The 13,881-nt window shown below is 38.7% G+C and overlaps 1 protein-coding gene across 1 annotated transcript in view; it reads right to left on the bottom strand.

The window, feature by feature from the left end:
• The window catches only part of MTUS2 (microtubule associated scaffold protein 2), a 589,758-nt gene that overhangs the window by 446,404 nt on the left and 129,473 nt on the right, over positions 1 to 13,881 (bottom strand). The window lies entirely within an intron of this gene.

The following is a 13,881-nucleotide window of genomic DNA, read 5'->3' as shown; positions in this document are numbered from 1 at the left end:
TGTCTTCTCCGGAAAAATGTCTGTTTAGATTGTCAGCCCACTTGTAAGTGAATTACTATTATTATTTTGCTACTGAGTTACAGGAATCCCTTATATATTTTGGATATTAATCCCTTCTCAGATATATGGCTTGCAAATATTTTCTCCCATTCTGTAGGTTGCCTTTTCATTTTGTTTCTTTTGCTATGTAGAAGTTTTTTAGTTTGATATAATTCCACTTTTCTCTTTTTGCTTTTTCTTGTTTGTGATTTCTAATTTTACTGCATAATTTGAATCTTTTAGAAGAGAAGGTAATTTTAAAAAATTTTAATTTAGAATTTTTACATTTACTTTTTTTAAAATTTCAGGTTTTATTTTAAAATTATGAAAGTGACATAATATTATACCAGAAAGCTTTTGAAAAGAGACATAGTATACAAAGCCAGTGACTGGTATCATTTGTGTTTCACTCTTTTCAGTCTCTTTATTTGCATATGATGCAGTCATGCAGATGGAATACATGGCCTGATTTTTTGCATGTAAAGTTAATTAATTGGCATCTTCTGTATTTTTTTATTAATTTCTTTTCAGCGTAACAGAATTCATTGTTTATGCACCACACCCAGTGCTCCATGCCATATGTGCCCTCCTCCATATACCCACCACCTGGCACCCTCAACCTCCCAACCCCTGCCCCTTCAAAACCCTCAGATTGTTTTTCAGAGTCCATAGTCTCTCATGGTTCATCTCCCCTTTATTTACCTTTTGATGAAATATATTTACATTTCCCATGCTTTGGATACAATTACATTTTATTTTTTAATCCTTTAGATGATTGGTAATGGGAATAAGTGAAGAGTGTTTTAGGAACAAATCTTCAAAGTAAAATTCAGAGAAGAAAAAGATTAAAAAATTAAGTCTTCAAAGAAAGAATCTGTCTAAATTTTTTAAATGTTAAAACATAGTGACTTGGCTTCTAGAAGTACATTACTCACATAAAATTCATGAACAGCCCATTACAAATTCTTTATTTAATGAAAATCTAAAGTCCGAGTTCTGAACTGGTAAGAAGAAATCTCAGGAACTTTATGTTCTTTATTAAATCAAGATTTAATTAAATCACTGGCCCATTATTCTGCATGTACTAGTAATAGTACAAAATAATAAATTCAGTCAAATTTGATATTTTTCTGACATTTATTCATGTAAAAAATCATAACGTTATACGTCTTTATTTTGTCATTGCAACAACATATTTGTCAAAGTAGGGCAGTAAAACATATTTTATTTAACAGGTTATTACCTCAAATTTTAAATAAGTAAATGGTATGAATTCTCCATGTGTACTTTGTCCCAGCCTCATGGTATAAAACATACCTTGGTTCACCCAAATAATGAAAAATATATAAACGTTAAAGGTTAATTTTTGAATACCATTTTTTGCAGAAAAAGATATTTGAGATACAATGTTAGCTAAACATGTTAAGAATCACACTCTAGAAACTTTACATGTAACTAGGCCACAAGAAGATACTTGAAGAGACTTGAAAGAATTACGCCTTAAATGTTATTAGCAGGGATATTCTTGTGTGGTGGCATCATCATTAATTTTTATTTACCACATATTCCAGTTGTATAAACAATAAGCCATTGTTTAGATAACCAAAAAAGCAACAAATTTTATTAAAATAAGTAACAAAGCTTAGCTCTTCCCATGTCTTCAACATTATCATGTTCATACATGTTTTTATATAATGTTGTATCCTTAGGGTAAAGTAAGCTAAAAAAAGAAAATGTTATTAAGAAAATCATAGGAAGAGAAAATATATTTATAATACTATGTGGTATTTATCAAAAAATTCTGCATATAAGCAGAACTGAGCATTTCAAACCTGTGTTGCTCAAGGATCAACTGTACTTCCTTTGCAACAAATTGCTTTCTCCATATACATAGATTCCTGATTTCCAGAACATGTGCTGAAATACTCTTTCCAGGGATGATTGAAGTTTTGCACAGACATGTCATCTGGGTGTCAAGGGAAAATGTGCGTGAAATGGGTAGCTTAGGCAAAGGGAAATGAAAATGTCCTCAGGGCTCTAACTCAAGATCCCACCTCCATTTTCACCAATTTTCAATGCTATGAGCCAACTAACTAGCCACGGTAGTGCTTTTGGTGAAGAAGAGCTAGAATGTCACTCAAAACACTGTGAGAAGCTTTTTCATGATAATGCCAGTGATGATGACAAGGATGACATAAACAGTGATGCTTTGATTCTTCCAGCCTGCCTTCCATTGGGTAAAATCAAGAGTTCCTTAATAGAGGGGAGGAGTCAAGATGGCGGAGAAGTAGCAGGCTGAGACTACCTCAGCTAGCAGGAGATCAGCTAGAGAGCTTATCTAAATATTGCAAACACCTGCAAATCCATCGGCAGATCGAAGAGAAGAAGAACAGCAATTCTAGAAACAGAAAAACAACCACTTTCTGAAAGGTAGGACTGGCGGAGAAGTGAATCCAAAGCGACGGGAAGATAGACCCCGGGGGGAGGGGCCGGCTCCCGGCAAGCGGCGGAGCAACGGAGCACAAAATCAGGACTTTTAAAAGTCTGTTCTGCTGAAGGACATCGCTCTGGAGGCTAAACCGGGGCGAAGCACACGCAGGGTCGGCGTGACCACAGGTCCCGGGGGGTCACAGAAGGATCGGGGGTGTCTGGGTGTCGCAGAGCTTGCGGATATTGGAGCCGGCTGCAGAGACAGAGGCGACAGTAAGCTCGCAGCGCGGTGTTGCCTTGAACCGGTCGCAGGCTCGGTGAGCTCGGAGCGCGGCCGGAGGTTAGGCAGACGGAGTTACTGGGAGCTGTTCGCTGAGGACGCACTGGGGAGCGGGACCCGGGCTCTCGGCTCCTCCGGGCCGGAGACCAGGAGGCCGCCATTTGTATTCCCGTCCTCCGGAACTCTACGGAAAGCGCTCAGGGAACAAAAGCTCCTGGAAGCAAAGCCAAGCAGATCACTCAGCCCGGCCCCTGGTAAGGGCGGTGTAATTCCGCCTGGGGCAAAGACACTTGAGAATCACTACAACAGGCCCCTCCCCCAGAAGATCAACAAGAAATCCAGGCAAGACCAAGTTCACCTACCAAGGAGTGCAGTTTCAATACCAAGGAGAGAGCAGCAGAATTCCAGAGGAGGAGAAAACAAACCACGGAACTCATGGCTTTCTGCCTGTGATATTTTAGTCTTGCAGTTAATTTAATTTTTTTCTTTTTCATTTTTTTTTCTCTTCTTCTGCTAAAACTTTTTTAACTTTTACCCTTTTTTTTTTAACGTTTTTTAACTAGATTATTTAATATATATATATTTTTTTCTTTTTTCTACTTTTCTTTATTCATTTTCTTTTTTTTTAATTCTTTTTTTTTCTTTTTTTTCTTTCTTTATTTTTGAACCTCTTTTTATCCCCAAATCAGAAGAGATCCCAATCTCTTCAATCTTTTTTTTTCTTAATTCTTTTTTAAATTCTTGATTGAATTTTTAATTAAATCTCTTTTTTTAAATTCTTTTTTTTCTTCATTTTCTTTCTTTCTTTTTGAACCTCTTTTTATCCCCAAATCAGAAGAGATCCCAATCAGAAGAGATTGGGAGATCCCAATCAGAAGAGATTGGGAGATCCCAATCAGAGGAGATCCCAATCAGAGGAGATCCCTCACCCAATCGTGATTGGGATCTCACGATTTGGGATCTCTTCTGATTTGGTTAAAGCATATTTTCCTGGGATTGTTGCCACCCTTTTAGTATTTTACTTGCTCCTTCATATACTCTTAGCTGGACAAAATGACAAGGCGGAAAAATTCACAACAAAAAAAAGAACAAGAGGAAGTACCGAAGGCTAGGGACCTAATCAATACAGACATTGGTAATATGTCAGATCTAGAGTTCAAAATGACAATTCTCAAGGTTATAGCCGGGCTTGAAAAAGGCATGGAAGATATTAGAGAAACCCTCTCCAGAGATATAAAAGCCCTTTCTGGAGAAATAAAAGAACTAAAATCTAACCAAGTTGAAATAAAAAAAGCTATTAATGAAGTTCAATCAAAAATGGAGGCTCTCACTGCTAGGATAAATGAGGCAGAAGAAAGAATTAGCGATATAGAAGACCAAATGACAGAGAATAAAGAAGCTGAGCAAAAGAGGGACAAACAGCTACTGGACCATGAGGGGAGAATTCGAGAGATAAGTGACACCATAAGACGAAACAACATTAGAATAATTGGGATTCCAGAAGAAGAAGAAAGAGAGAGGGGAGCAGAAGGTATACTGGAGAGAATTATTGGGGAGAATTTCCCCAATATGGCAAAGGGAACGAGCATCAAAATTCAGGAGGTTCAGAGAACGCCCCTCAAAATCAATAAGAATAGGCCCACACCCCGTCACCTAATAGTAAAATTTACAAGCCTTAGTGACAAAGAGAAAATCCTGAAAGCAGCCCGGGAAAAGAAGTCTGTAACATACAATGGTAAAAGTATTAGATTGGCAGCTGACTTATCCACAGAGACCTGGCAGGCCAGAAAGAGCTGGCATGATATTTTCAGAGCACTAAACGAGAAAAACATGCAGCCAAGAATACTATATCCAGCTAGGCTATCATTGAAAATAGAAGGAGAGATTAAAAGCTTCCAGGACAAACAAAAACTGAAAGAATTTGCAAACACCAAACCAGCTCTACAGGAAATACTGAAAGGGGTCCTCTAAGCAAAGAGAGAGCCTACAAGTGGTAGATCAGAAAGGAACAGAGACAATATACAGTAACAGTCACCTTACAGGCAATACAATGGCACTAAAATCATATCTCTCAATAGTTACCCTGAATGTTAATGGGCTAAATGCCCCAATCAAAAGACAAAGGGTATCAGAATGGATAAAAAAACAAAACCCATCTATATGTTGCCTCCAAGAAACTCATTTTAAACCCGAAGACACCTCCAGACTTAAAGTGAGGGGGTGGAAAAGAATTTACCATGCTAATGGACATCAGAAAAAAGCAGGAGTGGCAATCCTTATATCAGATCAATTAGATTTTAAGCCAAGGACTATAATAAGAGATGAGGAAGGACACTATATCATACTCAAAGGGTCTGTCCAACAAGAAGATCTAACAATTTTAAATATCTATGCCCCCAACGTGGGAGCAGCCAACTATATAAACCAATTAATAACAAAATCAAAGAAACACATCAACAATAATACAATAATAGTAGGGGACTTTAACACTCCCCTCACTGAAATGGACAGATCATCCAAGCAAAAGATCAACAGGGAAATAAAGGTCTTAAATGATACACTGGATGAGATGGACATCACAGATATATTCAGAACATTTCATCCCAAAGCAACAGAATACACATTCTTCTCTAGTGCACATGGAACATTCTCCAGAATAGATCACATCCTCGGTCCTAAATCAGGACTCAACCGGTATCAAAAGATTGGGATCATTCCCTGCATATTTTCAGACCACAATGCTCTGAAGCTAGAACTCAACCACAAGAGGAAGTTTGGAAAGAACACAAATACATGGAGACTAAACAGCATCCTTCTAAAGAATGAATGGGTCAACCGGGAAATTAAAGAAGAATTGAAAAAAATCATGGAAACAAATGATAATGAAAATACAACGGTTCAAAATCTCTGGGACACAACAAAGGCAGTCCTGAGAGGAAAATATATAGCCGTACAAGCTTTTCTCAAGAAACAAGAAAGGTCTCAGGTACACAACCTAACCCTACACCTAAAGGAGCTGGAGAAAGAACAAGAAAGAAACCCTAAGCCCAGCAGGAGAAGAGAAATCATAAAGATCAGAGCAGAAATCAATGAAATAGAAACCAAAAAAACAATAGAACAAATCAACCAAACTAGGAGCTGGTTCTTTGAAAGAATTAATAAAATTGATAAACCCTTGGCCAGACTTATCAAAAAGAAAAGAGAAAGGACCCAAATAAATAAAATCATGAATGAAAGAGGAGAGATCACAACTAACACCAAAGAAATACAAACTATTATAAGAACATACTATGAGCAACTCTACGCCAACAAATTTGACAATCTGGAAGAAATGGATGCATTCCTAGAAACATATAAACTACCAAAATTGAACCAGGAAGAAACAGAAAGCCTGAACAGACCCATAACCAGTAAGGAGATTGAAACAGTCATTAAAAATCTCCAAACAAACAAAAGCCCAGGGCCAGACGGCTTCCTGGGGGAATTCTACCAAACATTTAAAGAAGAACTAATTCCTATTCTCCTGAAACTGTTCCAAAAAATAGAAATGGAAGGAAAACTCCCAAACTCATTTTATGAGGCCAGCATCACCTTGATCCCAAAACCAGACAAGGATCCCATCAAAAAAGAGAGCTATAGACCAATATCCTTGATGAACACAGATGCAAAAATTCTCACCAAAATACTAGCTAATAGGATTCAACAGTACATTAAAAGGATTATTCACCACGACCAAGTGGGATTTATCCCAGGGCTGCAAGGTTGGTTCAACATCCGCAAATCAGTCAATGTGATACAACACATCAATAAAAGAAAGAACAAGAACCATATGATACTCTCAATAGATGCTGAAAAAGCATTTGACAAAGTACAGCATCCCTTCCTGATCAAAACCCTTCAAAGTGTAGGGATAGAGGGCACATACCTCAATATCATCAAAGCTATCTATGAAAAACCCACCGCAAATATCATTCTCAATGGAGAAAAACTGAAAGCTTTTCCACTAAGGTCAGGAACACGGCAGGGATGTCCATTATCACCACTGCTATTCAACATAGTACTAGAAGTCCTAGCCTCAGCAATCAGACAACAAAAGGAAATTAAAGGCATCCAAATCGGCAAAGAAGAAGTCAAATTATCACTCTTCGCAGATGATATGATACTCTATGTGGAAAACCCAAAAGACTCCACTCCAAAACTGCTAGAACATGTTCAGGAATTCAGTAAAGTGTCAGGATATAAGATCAATGCACAGAAATCAGTTGCATTTCTCTACACCAACAACAAGACAGAAGAAAGAGAAATTAAGGAGTCAATCCCATTTACAATTGCACCCCAAACCATAAGATACCTAGGAATAAACCTAACCAAAGAGGCTAAGAATCTATACTCAGAAAACTATACAGTAATCATGAAAGAAATTGAGGAAGACACAAAGAAATGGAAAAATGTACCATGCTCCTGGATTGGAAGAATAAATATTGTGAAAATGTCTATGCTACCTAAAGCAATCTACACATTTAATGCAATTCCTATCAAAGTACCATCCATCTTTTTCAAAGAAATGGAACAAATAATTTTAAAATTTATATGGAACCAGAAAAGACCTCGAATAGCCAAAGGGATATTGAAAAACAAAGCCAAAGTTGGTGGCATCACAATTCCGGACTTCAAGCTTTATTACAAAGCTGTCATCATCAAGACAGCATGGTACTGGCACAAAAACAGACACATAGACCAATGGAACAGAATAGAGAGCCCAGAAATAGACCCTCAACTCTATGGTCAACTAATCTTCGACAAAGCAGGAAAGAATGTCCAATGGAAAAAAGACAGCCTCTTCAATAAATGGTGTTGGGAAAATTGGACAGCCACGTGCAGAAAAATGAAATTGGACCATTTCCTTACACCACACACAAAAATAGATTCAAAATGGATTAAGGACCTCAATGTGAGAAAGGAATCCATCAAAATCCTTGAGGAGAACACAGGCAGCAACCTCTTCGACCTCAGCCGCAGCAACATCTTCCTCGGAACATCGCCAAAGGCAAGGGAAGCAAGGGCAAAAATGAACTTTTGGGATTTCATCAAAATCAAAAGCTTTTGCACAGCAAAGGAAACAGTTAACAAAACCAAAAGACAACTGACAGAATTGGAGAAGATATTTGCAAACGACATATCAGATAAAGGACTAGTGTCCAAAATCTATAAAGAACTTAACAAACTCAACACCCAAAGAACAAATAATCCAATCAAGAAATGGGCAGAGGACATGAACAGACGTTTCTGCCAAGAAGACATCCAGATGGCCAACAGACACATGAAAAAGTGCTCCATATCACTCGGCATCAGGGAAATACAAATCAAAACCACAATGAGATATCACCTCACACCAGTCAGAATGGCTAAAATCAACAAGTCAGGAAATGACAGATGCTGGCGAGGATGCGGAGAAAGGGGAACCCTCCTACACTGTTGGTGGGAATGCAAGCTGGTGCAACCACTCTGGAAAACAGCATGGAGGTTCCTCAAAATGTTGAAAATAGAACTGCCCTATGACCCAGCAATTGCACTACTGGGAATTTACCCTAAAGATACAAACGTAGTGATCCAAAGGGGCACGTGCACCCGAATGTTTATAGCAGCAATGTCCACAATAGCCAAACTATGGAAAGAACCTAGATGTCCATCAACAGATGAATGGATCAAGAAGATGTGGTATATATACACAATGGAATACCATGCAGCCATCAAAAGAAACGAAATCTTGCCATTTGCGACAACATGGATGGAACTAGAGTGTATCATGCTTAGCGAAATAAGTCCATCGGAGAAAGACAACTATCATATGATCTCCCTGATATGAGGAAGTGGTGATGCAACATGGGGGCTTAAGTGGGTAGGAGAAGAATCCATGAAACAAGATGGGATAGGGAGGGAGACAAACCATAAGTGACTCTTAATCTCACAAAACAAACTGTGGGTTGCTGGGGGGAAGGGGGGTTGGGAGAAGGGGTGTAGGGTTATGGACATTGGGGAGGGTATGTGCTTTTGGGTAAATTGGAAGGGGAGGTGAACCATGAGAGACTATGGACTCTGAAAAACAATCTGAGAGGTTTGAAGTGGCGGGGGGGTGGGAGGTTGGGGTACCAGGTGGTGGGTATTATAGAGGGCACAGCTTGCATGGAGCACTGGGTGTGGTGAAAAAATAATGAATACTGTTTTCTGAAAATAAATAAATTGGAAAAAAAAAAAAAGAGTTCCTTAATAGACCAGCAGGACTACGAAGATAAAAGTGGGGTAGAGTACACACAATAAACCATAATTATACAACATGTTGCTTTAACCTTCCTGGAAGCTTCCTGATTATGAATAGACAATTTCAGCCAATGCCTTCCCTGCCCCATTCTAAACAGGAGCATGCTGAAGATGTGGTATTAATATAGTAATCAGGTGCAGGGGGTGTTATGTGTTGAAAGCAATAGAAGCTAAACTTCTTTGTATAAGAATCATCTTAACGACTAATGACACTACTGATTCCTGCCCGTGATAGGATTAATGCAGTAGTAACTTACTTGAACTATATTATCCACACATTACAAATATAGTGCTTGGTATGTCTTACACGGAGTTTCATGACGCAGTGAATGATTTGTAGCATACAGAACTGCTATTCAATGTTACTGCTGCCAACCCATGGTAGTAAGTATTCAGGATTTACTTATATTTACCACGTCTAATCAAGGGGAATTTTGTCACTGTTCTCAATAAATTCAGCTTGTTTAGGTTTCCCCTAAGGAAGATTACCCCCACATCAAGAAACACTACATAATTTGTAAGCCTCTAAAATATTTCAGAATGGGTATTATTTCCATAGGGTATAGCAGGTTTGTGATGACAAGCACTGAGCAACTTCTAAGTTTGGGAAATGTTTAAAACAGGGTAATCAATTATTGAGTTAAGGTGGTGGGTACTAAGGAGGGCACGTATTGCATGGAACACTGGGTGTGGTGCATAAACAATGACTCTTGGAACACTGAAAAAAATTAAATTTTAAAAAAGAATTAATTAAGACACCCAAACCAGTATTATCTAAAAGGTTTATTTTTAGTCTAGTAATGTCCAAATCAAAGATGTGGAGGTAAACTGAACATCTTCAAGCAAGCCTCTCAAATAAGAGTTTTTGACCATTAGAATCCACTCTTCTAAGCACCTACAGAATTTTCAAGGAATTAATAACTTTTTGCTATTTTGGTGAGGTCATCTCCTTAATTGACTAAGTACTATTTGTAGGTTATCATAATATAACTAAATGACTGAAGGATCTTGTTTTTAATTATTACCTTACTTCATTATTATTATTTGGTTAACAATGCTAGGATAAGTACAAACCTTTTGTTTTTACCAAACATACTAGAATTCTCTTTGTAATGATACCAACTTTGGGCACTGTCTGGTTAGCCAGTGTAATGGTTAATTTTATGTGTCAAATAGGCTGGATTATGGTACCCACATTTGGTCAAATACTAGTCTAGATGTTTCTATAAAGATATTTTTACATGAGATTAATCCTGAAATCATTGAAAGTTGAGTAAAGCAGATTATCCTCCATAATGTGGTGAGCCTCATCCAATCAGTTGAAAGCTTTTAGGGAAGAGACTGAGGCTTCCTGGGGAAGACATTATTCTATCCCTAGTCTGCCTTCAGAATCAGGCTGCAACATCAACTCTTCCTTGTGTCTCCAGCCTGCTGGCCTGCCTGAGGATTTTAGACTTGTTCACCTATGGAGATGAGCCAATTTTCCTTTATCCCTCCCTCTGCCCGTCATATATATATATCCATATATGTATATAGTATGTGTGTGTGTGTGTATGGATGTGTGTATATATATAGATAGAATGTATAGGATCAATAGGATCAATAGGATGTGTGTATGAATGTATACATATGTGTGTGTATGTATGTGTTTGTGTATATATAGATAGTACACATACTATTCATATACATTCATACACACATCATATATATATATATTTGTGTGTGTGTGTGTGTGTATATATAGATAGTAGTATTAGTTGGGTTTCCAGAAAAACAGAATCAATAGGATATATGTGTACTATCTATCTATCTATATATACACACACACATACACACACACACACACACACACACACACATATACATTCATACACACATCCTATTGATTCTGTTTTTCTGGAAACCCAACTAATACTACTAATCACAAAGGCATGGAATCACAGAGGCATTGAATTGTGGACATTCAATGCAAAGAAGCTTCCCAGTGTCCTCTTTCATAACCAATGTATAACCCATTACACACCACAGATGGGAATCACTGCACACGTAAGACAGGTGGACAGGGGCAGAAACTCACTTTAAAGTCCAAACATGGAGATTCAAGATCTAAACCCACAGATTACAAATGACAGAATATGAACAAGTGATTTCACTGCCACATCAGTTTCCTTGTGCACTGAATGGGGCACCTGCTACCACTCCTGTCTACCTCTGGAGACTCTAAAGAGGATTAGGTTTACTAAAAGAACTTTGTAAATCTAAGGAAATGTAACATTGACAGGAAGTGCTAGAAGAATACAACTCTTTTTTTTTTTAAGATTTTATTTATTTATTTGACAGAGAGAGATCACAAGTAGGCAGAGAGTTAGACAGAGAGAGAAGGGGAAGCAGGCTCCCTGCTGAGCAGAGAGCCGGATGCGGGGCTCAATCCCAGGACACCAAGATCATGACCTGAGCCAAAGGCAGCGGCTTAATCCACTGAGCCACCCAGGCACCCCTAGAAGAATACAGATGATAAATCACAACCACCCCTTGAACCTCATTACGATGATGTGGTTATAACAAGAGACTCTTCCCACTTAGTTACTAAAATGGAAAGTGACACACATATGCCATAGGGTGACTGTAATTGCTTTGCTGTTCATCAGCTAAAGGGAGCAATCACACACAGACCACATGTTTCTAAAATGGGAGCCACATCAAAACTGAGAGAACATATGGGACTATCAGATATACATGCACAGCACGAGACCCTGCCAAGATGAAGTGGGTTTGAGCTTAGGGATATAGTGATTCTGATCAGATATGTACAATCAAGAAAAGCCAGCCATTATTACAAGGTATGGGCCTTTGGTCATTTGGGTTCTTGAAACCCCCAAACAGCTGTTAAAAACACATAAAACCTTCCTATACATGACTAAAGCTCAGACAGACTAGAATACTAACCCTATTCACTTGGGGTCCCCCAAAGCAATGCACAGAAAGTGGCAACAGAATTATTTCTCTTCAATAACAACTGTAACTCTGTAGACAAACCTGCAGTGACTGTCTTTTATAATTCATTTGAAAACTATTGGAGTACCTCCTAGATGTCAAGAATGGCTTAAGGACTATAGCCTCAACAGTGACAAGACAAAACTGGTAGGTTCGAGGACATTTCCCCAAAGATAAACAAAACGCCAACAGACATGGGGAAATATGCTCATCACTAATCATCAGGGAAATTCAAATCAAAACCACAATGAGGTTATCATCTCACACCTGTAAAGATGGATATTATTGGGGGAAAAAAAAGAGAGAGAGAAGTATTGGCAAGGATGTAGCAAAACTGGAACATTTGTACATTACTGGTAAGATTGTAAAATCATGCAACCACCATGGAAAACAGTACAGAGGCTCCTCCAAAAATTCAAAATAGAACTTCCATATGATCCAACAAGCCCACTTCTTGGTATTTACCAAAAAAACTAGAAGCAGGATTTCGCAGAGCTATCTGTTCTCTGATGTTAACTGCATGGCTATGCACAATAGCCAAGGTATAGAAGCAAATAAATGTCCACCAGTGGACGGGTGGTTAAAGAACATGTGGTATATACATGCAATGAAATGTTTTTCAGCCTTTAAGAGAAAGGACATCCTGCCATATGTGACAACACAGAGGAACCTTAAGGACATATTGCTAAGTGAAATAAGCCAGTCACAGAAAGATAAATACTACATGATCCCATTTATACTAGATATCTAAAAATAGACAAACTCAAAGAAGCAGAGAGTAGAGCTGTGATAGCCAGGGTTGGGGGAAATAGGAAATGAGAAGTTTCTTATCAGTGGGTACAAAATTTCAGTTAGGGACTTCAGTTTCTGGTTCGATATGTAAGGAGCTTGGAAGTCCCCACTCTATCCTAACAATAAGTAAAACTGAACAGACTGAAACATCCACAACTCTTCTTGGATCCAAAAGATTGCAGAGGACCCAGGGAAAACCTGAGCCCCCAAGAATGGATAGACAGGCAAACAGCACTTTCCTGAGCAGGGATTCAAGAGCAGAAACTGCCTCAGGAACAAGGGCTTGGGTAGGAAAACCTGGTAGCTGATGGCTGCTGGAGGCTCAGTGGAGACAACTCTAAGAGTTAAAGACTATAGGAGGACCCAGTCCTGGGGGACCCCCCAAATACTGTAAGATTTACGTCCAGGAACTCAACCAGGTTCCCACAGAAAATATCAGGAAAAACAAAAAACAACAACAACAACAAAAAACAAAAACAAAAACAAAACAGAAACAAAACAAAACAAAACAAAAAAACCTCTTGTTTCTGGCAGGGGGAGGAGAAAAGCCTGAGTGCTCTGTTCTTAACAAGACTTGTCCTCAGGGAGGTATGTTAACTAGCTTCCGGGGGAAACTATTAACTGGAGCCTAATCTGTTGTGGCATTCTAGGGGTTGAATCGACCTGGGGGAAGGGACGTACCCAACCCCAGCCAACCTGGTCCCTCTAAGAGGGTAAAATAACTTAAGAAACTCTTGTAAAGCTCACAGTGCACAAGGACAGGCTTGCTAAGAGACTGAGACCTAAGGACAGGATGACAGAACGCTCCTCCTCCCCCATACCTTACCACCATCTCACCAGAGGCCTATTTACAGCAGAACATCAAGCCTGGCTGTGAAGAAAAAATCACAAGGCACACCAAAAGGCAAAAAAGACAATTTGAAGAAACAGAGCAAGCATCAGAACCAGACATGGCAAGGATGTTGGAATGATCCCACCAGGCATTTGAAACAACGATGATTAATATGCTAAGGGCTCTACGGATAAAG

This window comes from Neovison vison, chromosome 5 (assembly GCF_020171115.1).
Source record: "Neovison vison isolate M4711 chromosome 5, ASM_NN_V1, whole genome shotgun sequence".
Taxonomy (NCBI): Eukaryota; Metazoa; Chordata; class Mammalia; order Carnivora; family Mustelidae; genus Neogale; species Neogale vison.
This window is presented reverse-complemented; position numbering and strand designations above follow the sequence as displayed.